The 27,648-nt window shown below is 45.6% G+C and overlaps 2 long non-coding RNA genes across 3 annotated transcripts; one reads left to right on the top strand and one right to left on the bottom strand.

The window, feature by feature from the left end:
* The first annotated feature begins 238 nt into the window (after positions 1–238).
* On the top strand, positions 239–20,490 carry LOC114064986. Its single transcript, XR_003572850.1, has 3 exons — positions 239–370; positions 9,727–9,729; positions 20,480–20,490. It is a non-coding gene; the product is annotated as an uncharacterized LOC114064986 (long non-coding RNA).
* Positions 11,695–16,033, bottom strand: LOC114064985. Of its 2 annotated transcripts, XR_003572849.1 has the most exons (3): positions 15,318–16,033; positions 12,149–12,390; positions 11,695–11,950 (listed from the first exon to the last, which is right to left on the bottom strand). It is a non-coding gene; the product is annotated as an uncharacterized LOC114064985 (long non-coding RNA). The 2 variants fall into 2 exon arrangements; XR_003572848.1 differs by lacking the exon at positions 15,318–16,033 and having other exon boundaries at positions 12,149–12,525.
* Positions 20,491–27,648: the final 7,158 nt, after the last annotated feature.

Here is a 27,648-nt window from a genome sequence, read left to right as displayed (position 1 = left end):
TTCTGTGAGTCACTGCCACCCTCCCCAGATTTCAGACTCCATGTATACATTCTCCAGATCTCTCTTGTCAGATTGCAACTGTGTGCAAATCCAGAGTTTGAGGTTTGGTTTTTTGTTTTCTGTTTTCTGGTTTTTTGTTTTTTTGTTTTTTTTTTTTTTTTTTTTTTTTTTTTTTTTTTTTTTTTTTTTTTTTTTTTTTTTTTTTTTTTTTTTTTTTTTTTTTTTTTTTTTTTTTTTTTTTTTTTTAATAAAATTCTAGTATTTTTATTGATGATGGCTTCTTTTTTTTCGGTAAGGTGTGGGGCTAAGGGACTGAATCAAATGAATGTAACAAAACAAAAACAAACAAGCCTATTCTCAGGGCCAGTGAGTTGCAAATAATTTTTAAAATGCTTGTAATTACATCATCTCAATAAAAAAAATTTAATATAAAAGCAGGAATGCCAAATTTGTTTGTGCAATCATTGCTACGAGGTTCTTTCCTTTTAAAATCTATGGTACCCAATAATCTGTGGCACATAGAGGCTGTTTTCAATCACAGAATTAAACCTGCAGGCTTCCCCTGCCAAAAACATGTATGAACAGTGCCTTGATCTTCCCTGGGAAGTGTTTGGAAAAGTTAAGGCTGTCCCTTGAAGAATTTACTTTGCTGCCTGCCCTGAGATGAGTCAAGTAATGACTAATGACTAGTACTTAATTCTTCCTCCTTCTCTTGGAGAGGACACAGAAGGAAAAAACCCGAAAAATTAGTAGTTGCAATTTTTTAGCCTGGTGAACAGGCCAGGTCAAAGGGTGTCATTTTGGTCCCAGGAGAGCCCAGGTAACCCAACTGCCATGGTTATTCCAGCCCTCAAATGAGGGGGGGAGGTTTTGTCCCCACCTGGGAATTACCTTGGGGAGCAAATACAGCAGCAAAAGAGGCTGCCTGTTCCCTTATTTCTGTTCAAAGTGGTGATTGCTCTTTGGAACGTGCTGTCTCACAGATAAAGGTCTCTTCCTCTTCATGTGTCTCCCCAGCTCACATCCCAGATCACTCTTAAACCAGTGGAATCAGAAAGCAAGAATAATTTACGGGCAACCAAATTTCACATGGCCAGGCCTTCACCCAGTAGTTTATTCACTCAGTCTGACCCACTACTGAAATCTCCTCAACATTACATAAAACAGGAGGAGGAGAGGCCAGAGAGATCTGCCATCCCATGCCAATAATTTCATGCACAAAGCAACATCTTTGCTAAAGCCAATGGAAATTAGGGTGCAATAAAACCTGTGCAGCACAGAGATCTGAGCAGTGTCTACTGAAAATACATGACCCTGGAAAAACTGAGGGTTCACTACAAAAATAAAAGTTGACCCCCACAGCAACCTCCTCAACCAAATCAATTCCCACCCTGGTGTAAAAACACAATTTGTTTTGATGGTACTTTTTGCAGAGACCTGGATTCAGCGCTAACGTCCACCAGATGTCAACACAGATGAACTGACAGCACAAAATCAGCCTGTGCTGATTTTGTTTGTTTGTTTGTTTTCTCTTTGGATCTCCCATTTCACAGCGGTGTTGCCAGCATCCCTGGGGAGCCACACAAAACATTCCCAGGCTCTGTACTACGACAGAGGGCTGATAACTCAGTCTCTCGCTAAGCCCAGCTTTGCCAAGAGTAGGGACCTCTCAAAGGTGACATCTTCTCCTGTCCCCCACTGGGGCTCGAACCAAGAGATGTCACCTCTGCAGAGCCCAGCGGGATCCCCACTTGGAACAGCTCTCTGGTGGCCTCCTATGTCAAGACCACCCTATGTGTAACCTTTAGAGAGAAGCCCCATCCTTTCCACGATAAAATTCCACTGGGGAGAAGAGTTCATTTCAGTACAAGTTACATCTGATTACCCAAAACCCAGCACAGTCTCCTGGCTGCTTCCTTGGCACTGCCATACACGCTTCCAGCACCCTCCAAAAGCCAGCCCCTTAAGTCTTGGATAAGGAGTTGGCCACAGAAGTAACCACCTCCACACAAGATTGTTGGAATTCCCAGGCTTCAAAATCCCCAGGATATTCACTTGCCAGCTCCCACCAGTGTTTTGATCGCATCCATTAGTTTAAGGTATCACATCCATTAATTTAATTTAACTCTGCAGGCTGCCTTTTTTTTTATTTTTTGCTGTCTTTGCACAAGGTGTGCAGACCTTTGCTTGCATTTATGGCCAACAATCTCAGCCTTCTGAGCCCTACAGAAGACCATAAGTGCCTGCCAAAGACAAATTGCTTTCACTCTCTTCCCTCCCCCTGCAAGGAGGCAAGAAGAATATTGCAGTAGATACATCCCCCCCACACATTTTTTCTCACTGCCAAACGCATTGCATCGAGAACAATTAGAAAATTTTTTCTTTGTGTGGGCCCTTGGATTATATCTAAAACGCAGAAACATTTTTTCTTCTTAAAAACCACACAAAAACAAAAACCCCCCACCTCCTGCGTGGACTTGCTTTCAGGAAACTGGTTCAGCTAAGAGGGTGAGGAGCTCTGCTAGCAGGACAGCCACAGCCACAGCCACAGGGGCAGAGCTGATGTCCTGAGCTTAGGAAGGGAGGACAGAACGCTCAGGGATTGTCCATTCCATCAAGGAGACAAAGATACTGGGAGAAAGAGCTTCTCCCCCCCCCCCCACAATTCTCCAGATCCAACAGCCCACCCAGCACTGTCAGCAGCAGCAGCAGTGGCTCCAGCGAGCAGCAGACACCGATCTGTCACAGTGGGTTATCACTTTCTCTCCTCTGGCACAACGTTAAAAGCTCCCCACCTCGATGCCAGCAGCCCTAACCACATCACAAACAAGGAGGAATCTACACAAGTATTCAAAACATCTGGCTGTTGTGCCACCGAGGCAATGGAATCCACGCTCACTTTCTCGCTCAGTGCCTGGAGGGAAACTGGAGGCAGGGCAGGGCAGGGGAGGACATGCCATGGGAACCTCGCCTTCCTCAGAGCCCAGCTCCAGCTGCAACCTCTGCAAGCACTGCTGGTGGCAGGCCCTGCCCCAGGAGCCATGTTTCCATGGAAAAAAGGAGTTTGCCACAGCATGAGTGCGCTGCAGCAGTGCCTTGGCTTTGGTGACATCTCAGGTGGATTTCCCGCAGCCCTTTAGGCTGCCCAGGTGAGCTGTCTGGGTCCCTGCTGCTTGTGCTGCCTGCAAACGCAGCGTGGCTGCCCCAGGGGAACAGCCGGGCTGCCCAGTGCCCAAACTTTCCAACCCTCGTTCCTTAAACCTGTCCAAAAAAAATCCACTTGGAAATTTTGCATCACCACCACCAATACTTTTTTTTTTTTTTTTACCCCCTGCATCGGGAACACAACAGAAAAGAAACTGCAGAAGGGGCACCTGCTCACTCACTGGAGTTCCTAGAAGTTCATTCAACAGAAAGAAAGAGCAATTTGGCAACTTGGCTACCAGGCTACAGGCCAATTTACAAAATCAGTAACCATCCAGATGAGGCTAAAATCCTCTGCCTGGGTTCGGCTGGATGAACTATTTTTGTGAATACTGCATTTTCTTGGAAAATTTCAGATGCACTGTTAAGAACTGCGGGTTCAGGTCAAGTGAAGCAAACAGTTTCATCTGGAACTAAAGCAGGACAAAATTTATAGCACTGAAAAAGTTTAGTCTGGCGTACCTGAAAATTATTTGTTCCAGAAATGTCAAATGTGGAAACTTTTTCACTTTGGGATGGAAATTTTCTTTTAAAGATTGACCTGAATTTCTAAAAGGAAGATGTCAAATAATGGGAATAAGATGGAGACTATACCAGAAATACAGTAAGAGTGGCTGTCACTGATGGGGATGTTTTTTCTCCTGCTAAATAAAGGCTAAACTCTTTCCAAGGTCCATTTGAGGAACATTTTAGAGCCACAGCATTATCAGCATGGGAAAATGAAACGTGGAGAGTTTTTGGAGCTGCAATTACATAATAAGCAGCCTGCAAATTTGGGGCGCCTGTGCTTTTGGCTGCCTGACTTCAGATACCTGCAGCCTGATTTGCATGAGCATTAATGCACCCAGAACTCCTACTGAGATCAAAAAGACAACTCAGTGCCTCTGCAAAAACAGGTTGCTGGCATCCAAAAACAGAGGCACGCTCATTTTTCCCAAAATCTAGGTTTGCACCTCTCATCTGGGGTGGCCTCTGAGCCAAATGCAGATTTCAGCCTCAGCAGCTCCAGACAGAAATCAACCCAATTTCTATTTCCATAAAAATGCCACAAAACCCCCTCTTAAAATTTTGGAGGGAAATTTTATTCTGTTGCCCTCTGCTCTTTGTTGTTTGGTTTTTTTAATCACCCTGATTTGGGGCATTTCTTCTCGAGCCTGGTAAAATTGCTCCACGTGCTCTACAGGCCACCTACGTGTGCACACACAGCTTAACCCAGGTGGCCACAGGTACTCTGATAATCTGTTCTGGGCAATAACTGTATTTCCTGTGAGTGCTTTCACTTAGTCTGTGTTTCAAATCAGCTTTGACACAATCTCAGTGAAAAGGGCTTTGAAGTCTGAACCCACTGTCTCCCTTCCCTTCCCCTTCCCCCTCCCCTGGATGGTGGTTGGGAACCTATTCTCCAGCTTCTCCTGTTTTTCACCTTGTTTGTCCTGGCAAGCCCACTGCAAACTGCCAAGCAGGTGGGCGAGTGAAGAGGAATATTAGTCTGGGACAACACAAAGGCTGGAGGACAGGGGGTAGGAAGCTCAAAGGCTCTGCAGCCTTTCATAGCTGATGTCTTTATTCTAACTCCAATTTCTTTATATAACTTCCAAGGCTCTCTTACCAAAGCCAAATAATGTGGTTTGAACTGACCAAACCCATACTTATCCTTTACTGAGAACCATTTGCAGCTCTACTCATTCCACCCATATAAAAGTGAAAGCACTAGATTTTCCTTTCTCTTTTAATGAAGGAGAACCCCCCCAAAAACAGCTTTTCCCCAAGATCTGATAACGCTCACGGCAAGAATGGTGGTGGGAGGGCTCTCAATACTCTAATAACGAATAAACATGGGAATTTTCCAAAGCAATCAAGAGCAAGACAAATGTGGAACTATGGACACATTCTGAAGGACAGCCTTTTTGCTCTGAGACAAAATCAAAACAAAATTCTGAAAGGTTTCTCAGGGTAAGTGTTTTTCCTCCAGTCCTGCTATTTTCTCTCCACCTCAGCAATGGTAAACACGCACCTTACTTTGCCGAAAGAACGAAGTGCCTGGGAGGGGACAGTGCAACCAAAGTGACTCCAGGGTAAAACAAGAGAAACCTTTCAACACGAGGGCTTGTGGAGGTGGGGGCAGAGCACAAAGCACGAACAGATGCCCCGTGAGAGGCTGGAGGAGATGGTGCTTTGAGTGTGCAGGGGGAAGGAGCCCTCACCTTTGCTGAGGTTTTCCCCACGTGGCTGCAAAGCTGCTCTCTGACTCCCAGCCCTACGAATTTCCACTCCAGCCTTGCTGTTTATACCCAGAGCACAAAGCCTTTATCTTCCAAGCACAGCTTCAGATATCAGAGAGGGAGAGCTGGCAAGAGAGGCTGTCAGGGCTGATGAGCACGGGGTCAGACAGAGCTGCAGTGACAGGACATCTCTCAAGGAGCTGCTTGGCAGCCAGGCACATCCAGACAGCAGGGCTTTTAAGCGTTCCAATTAAATAACCAGGGCAATCCACGTTCTGGCAGCCAATTCTGATGGCAAGTGCAAGTGGCTTATATAATCCACACGAGAACTTCTAAAAGCCATGTGCCTCCATGAAGAACACTGAGCTGCTTCCCAGTGCGGAAGGAGCACCGAGATGGCAACCCAGAAAGTTCAACATGACCTTCTGCCCTATCTTTTGGCATTATCCAGCCAGAAAATGAGATTTTTCAACAAAACTATTGTTTATTCTGAGGAAAACCCTCCCATTTCTCTGTGCTCTAGGGTTATTGCTTCACAGCACAAACTGGGAAAGGTAAAGTTGGCAGAACGGAAAAAAGAGGAATCTGGGAACAAACTGGTTTCTAATCACTATAAATGAAAGGCAGCTTAAGACTGCTGAATGTGGAAATCACAAACATCCTGGTGCACATTCTCCCGTTCACATCCTGCACTCAGATAAACCGAAGATGATCTTTTATACCATACCTCCCCCGCCTACCCAATGCAGTCTTCTGCTCTAATGAACTCCCCAGTGTTTCGGGTGGTCAAGTGTTAGATGTCCCCAAGGGATGAAGTTTCCACCACCACTTCCCTGCAAGGCGTGTCACATCTCTCCCGGGAGGAGATTCCTGATATTCAGTTAAATGTTCCTGCAGCTTGAGAAACATCACTTCCAATCAGCGAGCTGCTATCTTTTCTACATCTCCTCGACATAATTTATTCCTGCTGCATATTTGGGTTTCAGGTTGTTTTCTCCAGTTTGCAAGCTGGAACTCGTGTTGTTGTTTTCCAGCCACTCTTTAATCTCCCTTGAATTGCTTCATTATCACTTTCCTGTTTATAAGGGTTCACGGCTTTTCCCAGTGCAGCACTGGTGTCTCTTTCACTAGCAAAAAAAAAGTTAAAAGTATAATTTACACAAACCATCAGAACACCTAGATACCTGCAACGGAAGACACAAGACCTAGCTCCAAGATCTAGCTCTATTCCTCCTCTACTGCTCTGCTTTCACGTTCTTTTCTTCTCAGTGATCTCCACAGTGGCCTTGCTGGCTGAGGAGCTGATGGAGCAGTTTCAGTGTTTTTCTCCCCAGGAGGTGAGTGTGCCAGCCCACAAACCTAAAAGAGTAATCCTTGCTGTCTCTGACGCAGTCACACTCTTTTGGGGGACAGCTTTTGTGCTGGCAGGGGTGAGGTTGTTTGCTCATTTACTTTTTTCTGATCTTTTCCTCTTCTTTTTCCATTTCCTGTTTATCTTTCCTTCCAGAACCCTTAAAACTGTGCAGCTCCTCACCAGAGAAGGCTTCCAGCTGTGGAGTAGGAAATAACAGCTGAAGAGCAACAGCCTGGAGCCAGGGATTGAGACAAAATATGCTGTCCAGCAGGAAAAGGCAAACCAAATACAGACACCCAGCCTGGGACTTGTCCAGGACAGTACCTTTGGACTCATGCCCCTATGCTTTTATTTATTCATTTGTTTTAAAGAAAACTGCTAGGAAATGTTTTGTTACCACAAAGGTAACACCAAAACCAAAGCACCACACTGTGCAGAGGGACCTGTGCCCACCTGAGACAGGTAGTGTGCAGAGCAGCAGCACAGCCTCCTGGTTCCAGGCGTGAACCAGGACACCAAGGCTACAGCAAAATGGAAGACAGCACGTTAACAACGTAGTGCTGATCTTCCTAGCTGCCTCTGCAACTGATTTATAGAGCCAGAACAATTCATTTACCCAGCCTGCCTCCGTTTTATTGTTATTAATTGTTACGAGGGTTTTTTGGCAGGGATGGAGAAGCTTGTCTGATTAAAAATAGCTTTGGGGACGGCAGCTGGCAGAGTCACAATGAGAGAAGGATGCAGCTCCAGATCTTCTTTTCAAAGAACAAGTTCTTAGCTAGTAATTGAGTGCAATCAAGTGTGGAGATAAACACCAGCACGTCCCAAGGCTCTGATCCTGACAGTCACTGTGTGATGGAAAACATTCAGAAGAGTCAAAGACCTGCTCAAGTCTCTGCAGACTTTCTGGCTTTGCCAGGCTGGAGAGAAGAGATTTTTCGACACAGACCAGGCTGCCTGAGCATGGTGGATGTACAAAACACATCATAAAGGTTTCGAGAATATGCAGCACTAAGGGCTGATAATCTGTTTTCACACATGCACGTGCATCTTCACTCTCCATGGATGATGCAGGTGTGTTTCTGCAGGGTCCTTATCTGTACCTCTGAGCAGCTTCCACAGCCTCCTTTCTCACTTTGCATTCTACATCCAAGCAGGTTTCCACGACTGAAAAGAAAATTAGCAAGAGGCTGAAGAATGGGCACTCTGAGTGAACAGTCAGTGTGCTGAGAGCTAGAACTACACTTTTCTCTTTTATCCATTTCTGATGCCAACTGACTGCAGATCCTTGCTCCGCATTTACAGTTCATACCAGTACACACCAAACCTCTGTTTTAACACAAATCTCAGCTGGCCTCTAGGCCACAGACATCTTGATTTTCTCTGCCTGATTTACCAGTGCGATGTTGCAAGGATGGCTTTTAAACACTTTGAGCGAGCCGGTGCTTCAACCACAGGAAGGCTGTGCTGGTAGCTTATGGCTAGTAGGATCCATATATTGCTGCAGGACTGAGCAAGCCAGCTTTCCAGCATGCAAGTGCTCACCCCCTCATCCCGCTCCACTTCCAGCCAGGCCAGGGAACAGCAGGACTCCTGGAGAGCTGCCATCATCCGTAGCCTTTGAACTTATGGAGGTCTCTGCTGCCACCACCACCCACTGGCTCCCCGAAGCATTTGCTTCTCGCTGCTCTTGGGCTCGTGAAAATCACGTTATGCCGCCCTGCAGATGAGGGGGACTGGCGTAGCTTTAATAGGTTGCTTTCTAATGTATTTCCGTGCTCACTTCCAGGAAAGTTTTGGCAGTATCTGTGAAGCTCTTTCTGTGGAAAACATCTCCCAGTGCATCATTAGGTGAAAACGGCCTCTGGAACAGCTGAAGCACCCAAGTGTTTGCCCACATATCCTGTTAGCAGGAGGGAAGTGCCTCGCTGCATCTTTTGGAGTTGTGTTTAAGCACATTTGCTCGGGAGTGCTGGGACCGAGGGCAGCACCGCGCCGTGCCCGGGAGAGCTGAGCTGAGCTGAGCTGAGCGCTGTCAGGGCAGCCAGCGGGTGCCACCTACCGAAACCCGCACTTTCCATCGCTCGCCCCACCTCCACACCCCACCCCAGCTTCCTCCGGGGCCTGGGATACACTTCCCAAAGAAATCCTCTTTCCTGCTCTTTGGTATAAGTTGTTTATAAGGCCCTGTTTTAGCAGGGAAAACATCGTGGAGGGGGGGGGAAGAAGGGGATTTGTTTTCCAGCTTTTTAGTACGCCTTCAGCAGAAAGGTACACAAAGGGGAAAAAAAAAATCCCTGCTTGAAAAACATTTCCTTTTAAATGGCCTGATATGCCTTTAAGGGGTAGATAGCAGGCAATGATCCATCTTCACCACATACAGACTTGCCTTGTTCTTCCATTTCTGGCTGAGTGATTGAATGTTAAATGTCATTTCCTGTATCAGTGGTTAACCACTAGATGCTGGATCAGAGATTTACCAGAAGTGCAATATTCAAAAGTGGACCTGCTGCTTTCAATAACCCTTTCTTGCACCCTGTGGGAACCATTTAACCTTTGAGAGAGAGGAGAAGGAGAAAAAAAAAAAAAAAAAAAAAGGGCATAACCAAACAAAAATGCCCCGGATTTTGATAAGGAGATAAGTCTTGAGCTTTGACTCTGGAGCTTTTTCCCCAACCCCAACACCAAGGCTTAGGGGAAAGTGAAGCAACTGGGTTGCTCCTGAGCCTGTGGTTCAACCATCAGGCACTGGGAGATGCAGCCCTTTCTTTTACATTGATTTTCTTCTACTAAAAGCCAGCATATTTAGCAAATGGACCGATGCTGGAATCCAAAACACGTACTCCCTGTCAGCCCTTACTTCCTTTCACCAGTCTCACATTTTACACTGCAGAGGCAAGCAGTTTATTTGCCCAGCCTGTACTCATCTTATTACCATCACCACAGTCGGTTGTGGGGTTGAGGGGATAAAAAAAAATCATTTTGGGAAGAGCAACTGGGAGAGTTGGGAGCAGATAAGGAAATTTCAACTTGAGGCTCCATTTCTGAAAGCTGAATTTTGAACATGAGGTTGTGTAATTGCCTGCTCAAATAGAGAGCTATTTTCCTAATTACACGGTATTTGTAAAGCACTCAGAACATGAAATGGCTAAGCACACATCAAGAAACACTAGTCAGAGAAAGTCATGGCCAAACTGTGGTGATGAGCATAGAGAAATAATAGAACATACAACTGGGCATACACCTGATGTGTAAACTGCCTGTGTACAGCTCTCAGTTGTAGCAGCACTCCCTACTTTACACTCTGGCCCCTGTCCCACTGCAGTATCCCCACCCCCAAAGAGCTCAAACAACTCAGAGAACACCCTTTCTCAGGGTGGGAAGTGGCTCAGCCTTTCCTGCACGCACACACTTTGCACAACAGAGCGCTTGTCCCTGAAGGCAGCCTGCAGGCAGTATTGCAAGCGAAATACTAAAGAGCAATAACTTCAGAGCTGAGGTACCTCACTCCTTTATGCCTCTGCCAGCAGGGAAACCCCCACATCTCCTCTGTCACTCCTGTTTAGTAATTTACACTGCGACAGCACCCAGCTGACTCAACTGTGAACCTGAGCCCAGCCATGCCAGGTGCTGTGCAAAACACTCTGCAGACACACAGTCCCTCCCTTACAGGCCTGGCCCTTTCAGCCATGAAAGGGAAACACTCCGAGCATCCCAGGCCAGGCACACCTTGACCCCTGGGAACTGTGCCCTACCTGGAGTTAAGTTCCCAAAGCGCACACACGAGGAGGAAACAGGAATTGTACTGATCAGATCCTGGACCGTCCAGGCAAACCAGGGCAGAGCACAGGATTTGCACAGCACAGCTTGTGTTGCTGTGATAAACAGAGCAGTGCTGAGCCCAGCAAAGGGGCTTTCTGTGCCACTCAGGGAAGAAGTGGGATGGAGGAAGATCCAAGATTCCCTCAAAAGGCGATGAGGGTTTTTTCCTCGCTCCAAAAGTCACAGGAAATCTCCACATTACTCATCCTTTCCCAGGAACCCTGGCTGGAAAAAACCTCCAGGGGCCTTGCTATTTTCCTACACACACACACACACAAAAAGAGCCCTGCAAAGGCCTTAACACCAGCTGTGCTTGCCCTTGCCAGAACCTCTTGAATCCACTCCTGTTTACCCCAGCTTGCCAAGCAGTGCAAATATTCGAGAGGCCACCTCATTTCTGCAGTGTCTGGTGTAACCATCTGCATCAAACCAGAGCAGTAAAGGCTGTGACTCACAGCTACTCAGCAGCCAGGAGTCCTGTCAGGCAGGCCAAGCTTTTATATAGCAGGAGGTCACTGGATCACACTCTGGCTCACCTCTCTCATCGATCAAAAGAGTGAAACCACTTAGAAACACCTCCCTTTTCAAAGACCAATGCTAAGAAGCTGCATCCTAGTGGGCAGAGAACAGGATGACACAGATACTGTATCTCAGGGAAAGAAAATGAAGTTTTGTCTCAGCAGCTGCTGCAACTCACAGCACAAATCAATTCTGCTGTGTAACCCAGAAGATACAGCCAAGAGAAACTTGAGTCAGAAGACCCGATTTCGGTTCCTGCCTCTGCTGCTGACCCACTGTTTGATCTTGGGTTAGTCATTTAACTGCTGTGGAAATAAAGACTTCCTTTGATGACTAGTGTTTTGGGAACAGCCTGGACATCGGCAAGGATGTGGAAGAGCTTGGTGATATTTGCAGCTGAGTCACAGACTGACTTGCTGCTGCATGAAAGATGGGTATTGAGGAAGAAGTAAGGTAGAAATCAGGGCCTTGATAGCTTTTGAGAGTGGCAAATACAGCACTTGACACCTATATTTTCATAACATTACCTTTCAAATCGGTTTCTTCACCCTTGAAAAGCACCCTTTGCTTTCCTGCATGCAGCACACAGCTCCAGGTTTAAGTTTCAAGCTTGACTTCCCTCTCCACACATCCAAACGAGCTACACAGATCTATCTCACTGGGTCAATGCGCTGCAACTGTTCCAAGTGGCCTTCCAGCAGCTTTGCTGAGTTCTGCTCCAGCCACAATTCTCCCTGCCTTCCCACCTGCCTTTCCAAACATCCCGTCACACCCGCAGGAAGGGGTGGTGTCCCCATCCAAAGGCACACAGAGGCTGAAGCCAAGGAACCTGAGGGAAACACCAGGTGAGGCTGCCACACCCCCGTGGCTATCGGGAGTAAATAACCCTCTGAGGTGTCTTTAAGTAGTGAAACAAGGAACACAAACCCTCCTTGACCAGACTACAACCTCTGCTACAGTCATGACAATCCCCTGAGGAGGAGCAGGGAAAATCTGAACAACATTATGTTTATTCATGAAGTTTTACCCTTGCGTTGATGTTCCTCTTCCAGGCCCCGAGCTGAGCTGTGGCGGTTTTCTATCCAGCAAAAAGCAGTAGGTGAAAGCAGCCTGGTGTGTGGCTCCTACCTTATGCACTGCACGTAAAATTTAGGTTTGTACTGTTTGGATGGTCAAGGCTTCAACGTGTGACAAAAATCTCAAGGGCAAACCATGGACTTAACAGATCCACTTCCATGGAGGAAGCCTAAAGTGTAGTTGTGGCCGTCCCTGGAATGGACATTAGTTTCTTGGTCAATAGTTTCTGAATTCAGCATTAGAAGATGACAGGTTTGGCTGTACTGAGGTTATTAAACTAAGGAGCTGAAATGAGTAAGCAGCTGAGTTATGCTTGACAGTACGTGAAGTTTTATAGTTTTGGAGATATGGAGACAACAGAGAAGCAGCTCCTTCCCTGGTATTCCAAACCCTTGGGGCTTACACATTATGAACTGGCCCCAAAAACTAAGACACAAAAATAATTCCCCTAATACTTCTTTTCGTATTTGCTTTCTACAATCTACATTTTGAAGATTTCTTCTTTAAGCACGGGGGCTGTGCGTTCACATTAAAAATAAAGTGGTAATTTAATCATGTGATTCCAGGAACAAAGGTTTAACGGGGAGGGGGGGCATCTACATTTTTCCAGTATGTAGCTCAAACAAGACAACCACCACTACTTTAAAAGCAGTGTTGCTTGGAAGTAAGTCCTGAGATGATAACCTGAGATGATAACCTAGAGACAGAAGCCAGCAACGCACTGCAAGAGATAGGCAGAGGCAAAAAGGGGATAAATTGGGGAAAACTGGCAGAATTTGGGAAAAGGTTTCAGTGTCAGGAGCTGTGGGGGTTGCCTCTGTGGGTGGAGAGCCCACAGAGTGGGCTTGGGCCAGTGTGCCCTGAGCCAGCCACAGCCACCTCCTGTGGCTTTGAAACGGATGGGAACAGCCCACAGCGAGGCCAAACTCCAACCAAAGGGGCATGTGGCATCTCCACTCATATTTAAGCATAAAAAATATCAACAGCAAATGCTTTAACCACCTCATAGCTCATTACAAGACTTACAAAACTGTTCCATCCTGCTCCCTGACTCAAACCAGTGTAAAATGCAGTCATCTAGTATGCCTTTCTAGGTCTAGTCCTCTAAACTTGGTGACACCAAGCATCCCTTCCCTTATAAGGTTCGTTTTGCAGCCACCCACTTCTTGCAATACCTCCCTGCCTCCCAGCTGTTTTATTTTCCCAAACTTTCCTCATTTCTTTCCAGCAAACAGCACAGTCTCCCAAGTAGCTTTGCTTCTCTAAAAGTTCACCACTCATCCCCTCACAGACCTGAAATTGTAAACAGCTGCATCCAAAAGCACAGTTGCTGCTGGAGTAACCAATGTTAACCGCTCCCAGAGAGGGCTGTGACTTCAGCCTGTGTACAGGGAGAGCCACAGGGGTGCCGGAAACAAAGATCCTGTTTCAGTGCAGTTCCTCCCAGCACGAACAACGGAGGGACAAATGTGATGTACAGCCAATTCCTTATAAAGGAAACGCTTCTGGGTTCGTTCAGAAAGCTCCAGAAAACCAAAAGGAAAGAAAAAAAAAAAAAACAAAAACCAACACAACAGCAAAGCAGGTCCCTCGCTGCGCCCCCAGGCCATGTGACAGAAAGTAGATCCACCTATGCAGATGTCCACAGAGCCTGCCAAGGAGCTGATGCCTTGGGCAGTGGTTTAGCCTGTACAGTGTGACCTCTGGGGCCATATGACTGCCATCCAAAAATGCCAGGGTGAGGGGAAAAGGGTCACTGCCATCAAGCACCGTCAGAGTAGCGCCCAGCCACTGTCAGCTGTTCTGGCAAGAAATGTTACTGCATTAATCCATGTTATACTTGCTGAGAAATCATGATTTTCCAGACTTACACATAAGGAAAAGCAAGGAAAAGCACAGAGGTTATTCCTGTTAGCAGAAATCAGCTCTAAATAAAAGCCAAAGCTATTTCCCTGCAAACTTCCAGGAACATCCTGTGGGGAAACACAACTGCTAAACGAGAAACAAGGCTGACTGTTGGCGGGAATGCTTTCACGGCTTAACTTCTGTGTAACTGTTTACATAAAGCGTATTGATTTGGACTTGAATTTTTCCTACCAGGGCACTGATGACCCTGGCCAAGCAGGACTCACTGTTTCCAATCTGCCAACAGCCACGCGTCCTCGGCATTCCTATTCACAGAACCACTCTGGTACTCTTGTGCCCAACAGGAACTCTTTCTCTGAAGACAGAGGATCCCAACTTACAAATAATTGTGACAAAATCTCAGCAGCAAACTCGACCTACATTAAAAAGCAAAGTCTATCGTCTGCTTTCACTCTTTAAAAACTCTAAATAGAGTTTCCACTCATTAGAAAAAGCACTTAATCTCCTGCATGTGAACCACCGTCTGGTAGGCCTCCAGCAAACAATTTTTCTGAAACAAGTGAGCATGCATTTATTTTGCACGAAGGAAAGGCAGGCAGGCAGATGAACACACATCCCCCCCACACCACCACCTTTGTACTCATTCATTTAATAATTTTAGAGAATCTTGGAAATTATAAGCTCTTAATGGAAACAGAAGCCAACTAAATTCTGAACTGTGATGTTGCAGCAGTGTGGATGCAGATTTCATCCAAGTATCTCCTGCAGTGCAACTGCCTCATGATAAAGATGGCCCCAGCCTTGGATGGAACTTAGCACTGTCTGGAGAAATGCCCTTTTCCTTATGTTTAGACAAGTCATACAGCATGTTGTAAAGAAAAGGAACATCTGTTTTCAATCTTATCATCTAGAAACAGAGAAAAAACAAAAGCAACATCTTCACAAGAATCAACAGGGCACCTTCCCACCCCTGCCCCATTTAAGGTCCATCTGTATTTTGCCACAGGAAGAGGAGAGGGGAAAGGGAAGCGGAAAAGACTTCTCCATTTAATAGTGCAGCACTAGAAAAACAACCCAGGGACGAACATAATGGCCCTGAGAATTTTGGTTTGCGATATTTCTTTTTCCTTCCTTCCTTCCTTCCTTCCTTCCTCCCTCCCTGTAAAAGGTGTTGTATTTCAAGGGAAAAAAAAAGAAATCTTTGTGAAGGTGTGATGATACCACCACTACCAGCTCCTCTGCCTCTGGCTTACCGGGTAAGTTCAGAAGTGTCTAGGTGTGGAAGATTACGGCTCAACAACTTTCACATCAAGAGCCCTCAGGGTATCTTCTGACATACAAGATACCAGTACCAGTTTGAGCTGGTGTGGACACTGTGTTCCCTCTGTGCCCACGCTGTTTGTTCTTGTGCCCAGGCCAAGTCTTCTGTCTCGCTTATGCAAGTGTTTGGAGCAAGGAACTGATCCCACTGAAAACTAACTTCCCCCCGCCCTCCCTGCACTTTGTTTTTCCCCTGGCTCTCGGATGGATCGGGTCACTGTGCAGTCACACAAAGGATAATGCCAACAAGCAGAGGGTTGCTCCTCTTGGTGGAAGTAACAGCAGCTGGACCGACAGTGACACCGGACCACAGGCAGACGTGAACCACCACTCAGAGCGTGAGAAAAACCATCGCTCGCTGCTCACCTCGTGCCGCAGGATATCCAGCTCCAGGCAGACACCCATCAGGTTCTGTACGGCAGAGGAAACTGCACCACATGAACGCACTAGAGCACACTGTTTGGACATGGACTGACACAGGACACTTCACATCCCCGTGGCAGCACTCCACGAGGCTCTGACCAAGGTGAGGGAGGACCACGCACAGCTGTGGTTTGGTGAAGGAACCGTGCAAACCCCTCCTGGGCCTGCTCTGTGTTTCGGCTTCTCTGCTGCACCACCCTACGAGGCAGGCCCTTAATGGTTTGGTGGCTGATCGATTGCTGCAGCTTAAGTAAGAAACTGCGCCCCGGGGAGGTGCGAGGGAAGCGGAATTTGATCCCAGGAAACGTGTGGAGTGAGGCTTGTAACTACAGAATCGGTAAGAAAACAGCAAAGCCCAAGGCCTGAGCAGATGAACAGACAGCAGGAAATGGCAGCCACAGCCACGGTGTGGGAGGGCAGCAGCCCGGGGGGCTGGAAAAGCTGCCTGTGGGCAGACAAACACACACAAAACAAGATCTTTCCGATGCAGATAAACTAAAACACCTATCCTTCCTTTTCTCTCCCCTCTCCCAAAAGCGAAGCTTGTCTTTCTAAAACAGACCCCGCCACACGTTGCCTTCCACGGGTTCTCCACCGGTTTTGAACCCAGTTTGACAGGGAAACGCCACGGTTTTCATGGTCTCAGGATGGGAGGGTGGGAGTGTGTGTTGGAAAGGGGTGAGGGAACGAGGGAGATGTCAGGGAGGGGTGTGCCAGGACCTGTGTGAGGCTGGAGGCAGGGTGTGCGGGAATGAAAAGCGCCACCCGAACTCGCGAGTGACCGACACCTCCGAGATCCTGCCCGCTCCCCAGAACAACGCCGCGGCCTCAAAGTGTCCCTTCACAAGCACTTCATCTTCTCGGAGCCATCGGCCCGATCGAAGCCGCAGCACCGGCCGCACCGCCCCGGGGGGGGGGGCGCTCCCTCACGCCGCCCCCTCACGCCGCCATGGCGCCACCTGGCGGCTCCGGGGGAGCCACGGGGCCTCTCTCCCAAAGTCAACCGAAATTAAAAAACAAACAACCAAACAAACAAACAAACAAGCAATATTTTCGAATGTAACTTAAAAATAATAATAAAAAAAAATTAAGCAAATCGTTGGCCCGAGCCGTAGCTTTTACCGAATTCCCCTGGCGGCAGTCAGCCAGCCGTCAAAAGAGCCGCGTCACCTCGGTAAACGGTGGATTAAAGCACTTTTAAGGCGATGTTGGTCTTTCTATACGAATTTTCCCAGTAGCATGACATATCAGGAAACATACCGCTGTCAGACGAAGCTGCCCGGGTGGATAACACCCACGCTCCGCAGAGGAGAGCCCCAAAGAAAGGGTCTTCCCCAGCGCCCCACAGGACGGTGCCGGCTCCTGCCCTGCCCAGCTCCTGTCGGGAGCAAGGGCATCACTCTGGTGCCAGTGGTGCAGACAAACATCCCGATGATTTAAATCTTAAAACGCGCGCTTTTTAATGTCGCTAAATTCCGGGATAATTACGTCTACCTTTCAGCTTTTCCTACTTTTCTTCAACAGCAGCAACAGCCTTACCCTCCCATCCCAAAGCATTATGACTTACAGTGGTGGCTCCGCTATTCCTGAGGCCCTGAGCGTTACGCTGTGTTTGCAGCAATGAAATACTGTTCACATTATTACTCAGCTAAGAATTTCGTTTTTCTACTTTGTGATTTTAAAGCCGTGGTGCCTAAATCTTGGTGTGTCTTTGGACCCGCTGGTGCCCAGTTAGGGGGTTTCCAAAGCTGACTGTAGAAGAGACTTCAGCAGAGGAAAGATAGCACAAATTTCTGCCCATAGTGGCACGTAAATAAACACTTAAGATCTGGGGATGACTAGGACACTTGCAAGTCCCATGTAAATAATTCAGGGAGTTGCTGCAGGCCTGACAGAGCAACTGCATAGGCCTTGGGTGCAACTGAGCTTCCAAAGGCAGTGCTTTTGGAGGAGACACTGCTCTATCACCCTGCCACCTGCACAGGACTGGCCTTCACTATGCCATGATGCCAGTTGCTACGAAAAACAAGGGAAACAGAGCTTATAAAACAAGACTGATGAAGAGAAAGGAATATTGTGTTGCTGTCCTGGGCTCTATCTGTGAATGAAATCAGTTTTGAAGATACTCACAGTACAACATACATACATATATATATATACACATATACTGGCAGGACAAGTATATCTTACCGTTTTCTGGAGGAGTGATTATTTCTTCATTTGTCTCTGTGCTGCTCTCTTCTGGCTTTCCAGGACACATGTGAAAGAAAAGAGAAGTGATTGAATTCCCTCAGGCATCAGAGCTTCATGACACCAAAATTATAATTCATTTGGCAGAGGTCGATTCTTCTTTGGAAATTTGCAGATTTCCTCTGCTTTCAAACATCTTTGATCAGCAGCCAAATGGTTAATGTCACATTTAAGCAATTGCTGGGCATTCAGATTCACTCTCATCAAGGAATAAGGACTGTTTGCAATGCTCAAATCAATTGCTGCAACAGCTGCTGAGTAAGATTTTGTGCGTGTGGGTTTTTTAACCATAGGATGAAATACAGCGTGAAGTGGCAAAATTCAAAACAAACAGAAATCATTCTGTAATAAATATAATTTAAAATACAAAGGCTATTAGTGTCCAAGGTTCAACCAGACAGAGGCAAACCTTTATCTTCCTTTCCCTGAAGAGAAAGTCTGATTATATCATACTTGGTCAATTCTGGCCCTAAAAACAGAGGTCCATGAAGCATCAAGAATCAGCAATGGGTTTGGGAAGAAACTCCTCTCCAGGGAAGGCCAAACCAGGGGCTGAGGGTCATCACAGTGCTCTGGCACAGTCCCACAGGACCTGAACTACTACCAAGCTGCTCCTTTTTCTCTTCTGTGATAAAAGTACAAAAATAAGCCCTTTCCTAACTCCAGATTGAGGAGGTTGATCTTCAAAAACAAAAGGCTCAGTGACTGTGGAGAAGCATGCAGATGTTTGAAGGGCCCATTCTGCCTTCAGCAAATAAAATAGTTTTTCTTTGCAAAAGACCAAGATTTTCAGGAAAGGACAAGCATCCTCCCACGTGTGTATGACATTTAGCACATGATAAATATAATTTAAATATAAAGGATTGGTATGAAAAGTGGTAGTAGCCTGACTTGGTTAATAGTGTTGTTCTTACTGACACATTCTAGATGCATAAAAGCAATGTTTACTTAAAACCTGGATGTATTTATTTTTTTTTTTTAATCTAAAGAATCCGTTATAAAGTTAATCTTAGACAGCTTTCAGAAAAATCTCTTCAACTTTTGCAGCATCTCCATTCAGTGAATAGAACATATTACATATCTCTCTTTTTTTTTTTATCATGTCTTAAGAAAACAAAACAATACCCCTCCAAAATTATGCAATCCAACCAGAAACAGTGGCACTTGGGAATCCTAAGAGCTGTCAGATACAGAAAATCAAATTAAAATATAATATTCTTCTTACATATAAACACACAAATTTTTGTTTAAAATAAGTTGAAAGTTACTTTGAAATTCAGATAGTTCTTACCATATCTATCAAGAGATTTAAGACTTCAGCACAGAATTGACTTAGACCTGATAGTCTACTAATTAGGACAATTAGAAAGTCTCCTGATAACTAATTAGGCCCCTAATTTCTGTTTTCAGTTCACTGGGCACTGCTGACTGGAAGCCACTTCTGAAGGTGAGACTTGTGCCCTGAACACTTATGAATGTAAATATCCAGAATAATTTCTCAAAAAAACAACCAAAACAAACAACAACAACAACAACAAAAAACTCCAGACACAAACAAACAACCCCCACCAAAAACAAACAAACAAAACCAAAAAAAAAAAACAAACAAACCCCACCAACCATAAACCAAACCAAAAACCCTTGATCTCCAAGCATGCATCCCTCTTCACCCTGAAGATGACATGGAACTATTTTTGTACTAAAAAGAAAAAAAAAATAGCAGCAACAAGGCATGTCACTTTTGGGCATAGAACAGGAATTGGGACAAATGAAAACCCAGGAAGTTCTGCTGTTTTCCACAGGGCTCTGCCAAGCCCAGCGATCCACCCACTTAAATTCATTTACAGAATGAAGTCCCTCACAGTAGCAGGGAGTTTTGGACATTTACAGCACTACAGACGTGCTAAGTCTTATAGAATAATGGACTAATGAATGACAGGGAAGTAGGAAGATTGAAAGCCCAGTATCTCTGTCTCAGAAAGGACCCTTATGCACAAGGATGTTTGGTTTTGACTTAAATGGGAAAAGCAGCTTTTATTCTTGATGTTAAAAACAAACAAAAAAAAAATCATGAATTGCTTCAGGCATTATCGTCACATTAAAGCTGCAGAGAAAAGGGGAAGGTGACCTTGTGACCCACCAGCTCTGGCAAAGCTATTGCTGTACCCTCCCAGTTCACAAAGTAACCTGAGGGTTGCTGACCACAAGAGGTCCTGTGCAGGTTTAAGTGATGGGGAGCTAAGCACTCACAGTGAAATCCTAAATTTAGGCAGGAGAGGACACAAGTACAAAAAACCCCCAAGCATTAAAAGTTTAAACAGCTGACTCCAAGCCCGAAACCAAGGCTGGATATCTAACTGACCTCACAATACCTATTAGATCCTAGGTCCTCCTGGAAAAGGGATTTCTGTTCATGTGGGAGGCAGAGCACACAAGCCAGAGGGAGAGAGAGCACATATGCTACATAATGGCATGAGCCCCTGGAAACACTCCCTGGGTTCAGATCTGCTCCTGTACCCAGTGACTGCCCAGGGGTACCAACCCAGCACCTGCTCCCTCCTCTCAGGTGAAGCGCAGATGGGACCAGGCCAGCCCTCCCCACACAAGGAGGAACCTCCCACCAATTAATTTGCCCTTAAAACTGTAACAAACCACACTGGCAAGCCAGGAACTTGCGTGTGCTGCTCTGTTAAGCCTGGCCACGAAGCCACGTGTAGAAGTATTAGCAAGGGCAGAGTTCAGGGCTGAGGTCAGCCCTCTGCTTTTCATTAAGGCAAGTAGGAGTCAGGAGAGACACTATTTTATCTACCCATTCTGCGGTGGGCAGTGCCTGTCACGTTCCATGCAGTGCCTGCATTCAATTAAAGGATGCAAATTGGCCTCGAGTGCCAGAAGAGAAATGAAAACGAGTGCCAGTTTGATGGACCAAAACTAAATGGGAGACAGGGAGAATTTGTCCTCCCCACAAAAATGCCTGGAATACACACTGGAAAGAAACTTCAAGGAATCCCTGTAAATGCTTTGAAGGCAAGTGACTCACAATCACTTTGAAGGCTAAGTTTTCATTTTACTTTCTGCTTCTGAGAAAGGTTTTACGATTCATAGAGTGTGTTTTGCCCTAAGTGGGGGGGGCCTGGGTTAACTTTCCTTTCCCCTCTTGTTCTGGGTCGAGGCTGCCACATCTTCTGCTGGGACAGCCCACGGGGGAAGGTGTATCAAAATGCCTGGCCATGTGCACCAGGGTCTCTCCTACAAGGACCAGGAACAACAAAACCTGCAAAATGTTCCAATTCCCAGCATTAAATGGCTTGCTCATCCCATCACTACTGGGGTTTGTCAGAACAGAGGGTTGGAAGGTATCATGTTATTTTATCTACTCAAGCAAAGCAAGCTGAAAACAACTATGGGAACAAACTGGGTGTTAATATTATGCATATGACTGTGCAGTTTATTCATGAGGACTCAGTAGGGACATTATCAAGCATCTCAGCTCTAAAGTAAGTTACTAATTACCTTCTGGCCTCAGGGTCCCTCTTTCCAGCAGCCCAAGGACAGGTGAAGATTGGTGCTGTCACAGCTATCACAGAGCTGAATATTCTGCTGTAGCTGTTCCCAAGAAGGATGGGGTGTCAGTGTCTTTGTACACATTCTGGAATAAATACCTACATAAACCCCAAAAATCCAGTATCTGTGGTTTTTCCTGAAAAAAATGGCAATGAAAACAGTGGAGGCACCTGTAATTACAAATGAGGTATTGAGCTCTTCTAGGTGCATGAAAAAATACATAATATATAAAATACATTAAAACCCCACAAAACCCCTAAAAGATACATCAGATCACCAAACCTATTCTATCTGGAAGGAACCAATGAGGAAATCATTAACTGTAAAACTGATACCACAGCTGCAATGCAGCAGTAACAGAGGGAGAGGAGCAGATTCTCACTCTTGATGCCACACGTGAAATTCAATTCCTCCCTAAGGATGTCTGGACTTACAATTAGCTAAGTACCCTTGGACATAGCGGAGGGATCTTCATGTTTAATACAACCCTTGCTTGCAGTGCTTTTTTTCCCCACCAACTCTTCCACGTCACAAAATAACAAGGAACAGGACTGGCCAGGGATCATTTCAAATAAGAAGAGGTCTGTCTCACACAGCTGTGCAACAGAGAAGACCATTCTGCCAAAAAAAAAACCAAAAAAACCCACCACAAATTCCTCTCCCTGAAACCATTCTTTTTGTGACTTACAGTTGGCTTCCTGTGGCATGCTGGAACCAGGAGACCAAACCCACTGAGTACCTGCTCACAGAAACAGCAGTTAATCGTGCACAGTGACAAGAAAAATACAGGTACACTGGAAAAAAAATGTTGGAGAAATGCCACAGTAAATTCAGATGGATCTGAATTGCTAAGCCCTCCCAAGTCTGCAGGTGCTTTGCCCATTGTCTTTTACACTTGTGGAAAGACGTAGGTTTTATCACCAACATAAAACCAACTCAAGGAAACAACTGGGACACGATGATTACATCTCTTGTCTCTCCTTTTGGTCCTCATTTTGGGGTCATCTCAAGCTGAAGGATGATACAAACATTAAATGGAAAGAGAAAAAACACCCATGTGGTGGAAGGAGCCAAGTAAGTCTCCCTTTCCCATCCATCCCCACGTGCCCTGTGCTGACAGACCTGGAACTCTTCCTTACCTGGTGCCATTTACCAAATAATCCCTGGGATTCCAGCTTTTTTATGACAAACCCATGCTTATGTCTAGCTTTTGACTCCTGAGTATTTTTTGGCTCTTTTGGGGAGACAGGGGGACGCCAATAAAAGAGACAATTAGTACTGCTTCCCTTCCTTTTTCAAAATCTGAAGGAATATTTGTCTTTCCTACTCCACTACTCAAGTTGCAGTTCCATGGAGTGGATGTGTGGCCATCCCACTGGAAGGACAGGAGAGAGGAACACATCTCAGACTTCATTATTAGTGCTGCTGGTGGAACAACTTGTTATTAGAAGCATTTGAAAGTGGCTTTTTTCAGTCAAATAATGAATCCCCAACAGCTGTGCCTCAGAAGAGCAGCCTACATGAAGCCATCTGCACAGCAGTGCTGCAGCCACTGGGTTTCTCAAAGCATTTGCAGGATGGAAAGAGGAGAATGGCACTGAGGGAAGAATGACTGTCTACAGCAAAACAGAACATGCCCCAAACCCACAAACTTAGGGAAAAATACACCAATGGATTTGTATTTTCAAAGCATCTATTGCCTCACGGGCCATTTTAATCACAAATTCATTTACAAACTCTCCTCCTGTCCACGTAGGGATAATTTTCTGATTGTTTCTACCTTGGCTTGTTTGCCTAAAACCTGGATCTTTACCAGTAGGACTCACCTGCTGCTCGTTCCCCACCAGAAGTCAAATCACCGTGTCAGCATCATGCCCACAGATGGGATTTCACAGCAGGAGCAGCGGCAGCCTGCACTAAGGAACGAGCCACAAAACCACGGGAAAAGCCCTCAGAGGGCAAGGTCTGGTTCTCGTCAGGCACTCCACATCAGGAGAGGCAGGGAAGGTGCAAGGCAGGAGAGAGGCCGTGCACAGGTGCAGCTCACAGGGGAGTTTGGTGATGCTTACCAGGAGGAAGGGCTTGTGGCATCCTGGGGTGCCTCAGATAATTCCTGATGCCATCTCCTCTTCCAGCTTGCATGCTCCCCTCTGGCTGGCCCCAAATCCTGGCACCTGGTGACTCCTGCTGGCACAGGAGTCCCTCACTGCTGAAAGTGCAATCAAGGCACTGCCTTTGCCCTCTTCCCTCTCTGGTGGTCCCTTTGCCAGGCAAGGTGGGGGAACCAACAGCACTGGGGTTTCTCCATCCTGACCTCCTTTGTTCCAGGGATGCTTTTTCCCTCCACCTCAAAGATCAAACAGAGGGAGGGGAAAGCCAAAGCATAACTCCAAAGTCACCAAATTAGCAATTGGCTCACACTGGGCACAGCCTCTGCAGGCCTTTTTCAGTGCTGGACCTGCTCAGCTCTGCAGCCAGTGGCTTTCATTTCTCTATTCCCATAATTTTTTCCCTATGTGTGGGAGTGCAAGGGAACGCTCTCAGCTACTTCAAGATGCCCCTTCTTCCCCACACTCATCCCAAGGGAGGGAGGGGGAAAAAAACAAAGAGTTTTATGTATCCTGTTTTCCTCTCCCTGCTAAAGTACTGAGGGGGTAGGTGGGATGGCAGGAGAAGCCTCTCTTAAATAATTTCCTCAAAAACTGAGCACATCCTGACTTTCATGGAGAACAAAGGGACACGTGGACTTGTACCTTTAATTACCTGTCTTCCAGATGCTGAAACAAAACGAAGAGCACCCCTCCTTTTTCACTCAGTTTTATTATAAAAATCAACATTTCATTTGTTACAACTCAGTTTATAGTAATAATTGAAAAGGATTTTTGTACAAGGTTTATATACACCGTATAAGTAAAGCACTTTATTTTACAAAAAAAAAAAAAAAAAGTTAGTAAGTGACTAGGGCTGACCAAATGTTGGCCATTATAATATAAATACATCCTTGCAAAGCACCACTTGTACCAAAGCTGATGAACAAGAGACACCAGCTGGCTTTAAGACAATGACAAACAGTGATTAAAGCTTACACAACAGGGAACAAACAAAGCAAACAAAAAAAAAAACAAAACAAAGATTTTAAAATCTAAAAGCAGCACCAGATCCTTCACTTGCAAACAAGGCTAGTTCAGCTTAAGCCTAGTGGTATCCTCTTCACACACACACACACAAAAAACAACATTTTCATTTTCCCTTGCTGACTTTTTAACTGCATGGCTTAAGGCTACAGCCATTTTAATCAGGACTTCAAAGCTGCTCCTTGTTCATTTAAAAGAGGGGAAGAGTTTCCCCATAACAATCACCCTGCCTGCTCCTGAGACAATCTCTGTCCTGAATAAAATGTGGACACTTTACTTACCCTGCCCAGTTTTGAAGAGAATCACCCAGTCCCTAGAAATGCTATAAACGCATCATTGCTGCTCTTTTCAAAGATAAAAACCAAAATATTTTGAGTGACTGGAGTATTTTGGCTTCTTTTAGAAAGAAACTGACTGTTTTGCAGCCATTTTCAAGCTATTAGTTCACTCCCAACATATTTTCAAGGTGTATCTGTCACCTGCCAACTAAGTTAAAGGGTAATTTCCAAGCAATACCACCACCAAAATGCAATTTAAAAAGTCCCATTGCTAAGAAAGCAATTTCTGAATAACAATGCTCCCATTATTTTTGCACTCAGCCAGTTATTTCTCTGTTGTGGACCTAATAAATAATCTGCTACGTGCACAGTACACCTTCAAAAGCAGATTCTGTCAGTAGATATTGTGTGACAAACGTGCTCAAGGCAAAATGGCCAGGGAAAAAAAAAAAAAAAAAAGATTGATTACTTCTTAGGAGGTATTTTGAAGAAGTTACCCAATTCAACAGCATGTGTGATCAGGGAGTTCTGGAGTTTAAGCAGTTCCCCTCAGAATGGTGGTAATCAATTAATATGAGATCTGCCAAGCAATAAGGAATTGGAAATAACTCAATATTCAAGACAATGGCCTTTTCTTCATCTTAGAGCAGGTTTAACTGCCTTAAAGCAAAAGAGGTTAATCTGTTGTTTAAGGCTTGCCAATCAAGCCATTTCTAGAGGATGGGCTATAATAACTAGAGAAACGATGCAGAACTGGAGCCCAGAACACCATCAAAGCCCATCAGTGTAATAAATAGGAATAACAGGGATTTTCCACATGTAGCTTCACTTACAGTTGACTGTAGCACCTGCTGTGTCAGGCAGTTGGGGTGCAGTTTTCTTCATAATTACAGATTGTTTTTCATGTACCTTCACTCATCTGCAAAAGGGACTCCAAAAGTGAGGGAACAGTATAAAAAATGTGCATCCTCTCCTGTCTGGTCTGACAGAGCACTTCGTGTTCAGGTTTTAGGTAGCAGGTATTCTGTGCCTGTCACACAGCCTGGCCAAGAGAAGTCCAGCATTCAACACCAGCACTCTGAAAGGCAGGGAAGGCTGAATCTGCTCCTTAGGAAGCTGTGAAATGTTTGCAGCATGACAGACCAGGTATTACTTTAAAAGGCAAGATGAGGTCTCATTAATGTTGCCATTTAAACATGCTAAGCTCCTGCTGAACACACAAAGGTTATTTTTCAACAAATAATGCTGGGTTTTGTTTTGGGTTTTTTTTTAACTACAAAGGACTGTTCCTTTTCCAGACTGGGCACACCAGTTATTTCCATCACCAGACAGCCAGGTCTGAACACTGCCCAGGTGTCTACAGATAGGAAAAGGTGCACAGTGAGTGCCTGTGTTAAGGCTTTACTGTACCTGATGCTGTAAAATAGGGACATTTGTGCTTAGCTTGAAGGACAAGGAGCAATTTTCACTGACATCAGTGAGACCCCTTCTATGCTAACAAACCCACTTTAGCAATCTCCTAAATTGAAAACGTTCAGTCTCAATGTTCAATCAGTCTAGGGTCTATCCACTGGGACTGGGGCAGGGGTGTGTACTAGTTAATGTTTCTCAATGGAAAAACAAAGCCCGTCCACCTTCCCCCTCTTGCAGAGGCAGATCACTCAAAATATCTGATGCACAAACTGAAACATATGGATCAGAAAGGCAATCAAATCCTACACTGAACTGCATGCCCACCTTCAGCTGGGCTGTGTGTGGCCATAAACCAGCACAGAAGGCAGGCAGCATGACCCATGTGCAGGGAATGTCGTCCTTCTGAAGAACTTCACTGTAATCAACACACTCACAAATTTACCTGCAGCAAGTTCCTTCCAAGAGGAAGCTTCAGCAAGGTAGTCCAACTGAAGCAGAAAAGAGAATACCACTCCTTAAGCTCAACCATCCTGGAGTTTTTCAAACAGAAATTGGCACACTGAAAAAAGTATTTTGCAAGAAGAGATCATTGCCATTGCAGTACAAGCACTCGGACTGAGATAGATAACAACAACACAATATTCTTCTGAGTTCATTAGTGCAAGTTCCCACACATGAACCCCACGGAATGCTGCACATGAAAAAGTGTAAACAACAGAGAAATTCTAATTCTCATTGGCGTGCCAGCCTCGATCCCCCCTGCCCCGACACAGCCGCCCTCCCCCCCTTCATATATATGGTTTTGAGTTCCCTTATAGTTCACAACACCCTCCTCCACCTCCATCCTGCTGGAGAACACAACTAAACTTCTTCACCAGCAAGGAAGAGCCAGAAGAACAGCTACCACAATTCCTAGACACCTAGATTGAAGCTGGGCAAAAAAAACCCCTTAGTATGCCAGATTCAGAGATCAACAGCTTTGAGATCATCAAGGCTTCTTAAAGTTTCTTCAGGTATCCTGGACTATTAGGAAAGACCCTTTATTACAGATGGAATCCCAATGACACAGTTTTCCTTGGAGCTGAAGCCAAATGAGGATCCAGTACTCCAGAGGAGTGGCAGCTAGGAAGAATTACTTGGCACTGATTTTGTCAACAGCATGAATTAAAGCCCATGCCATATTTTCAGATTATTTCTCTGTC

The sequence above is a fragment of the Empidonax traillii genome, unplaced genomic scaffold, assembly GCF_003031625.1.
Source record: "Empidonax traillii isolate 1590-97213 ecotype Southwest subspecies unplaced genomic scaffold, ASM303162v1 scaffold601:size890739, whole genome shotgun sequence".
Lineage (NCBI taxonomy): Eukaryota > Metazoa > Chordata > Aves > Passeriformes > Tyrannidae > Empidonax > Empidonax traillii.
This window is presented reverse-complemented; position numbering and strand designations above follow the sequence as displayed.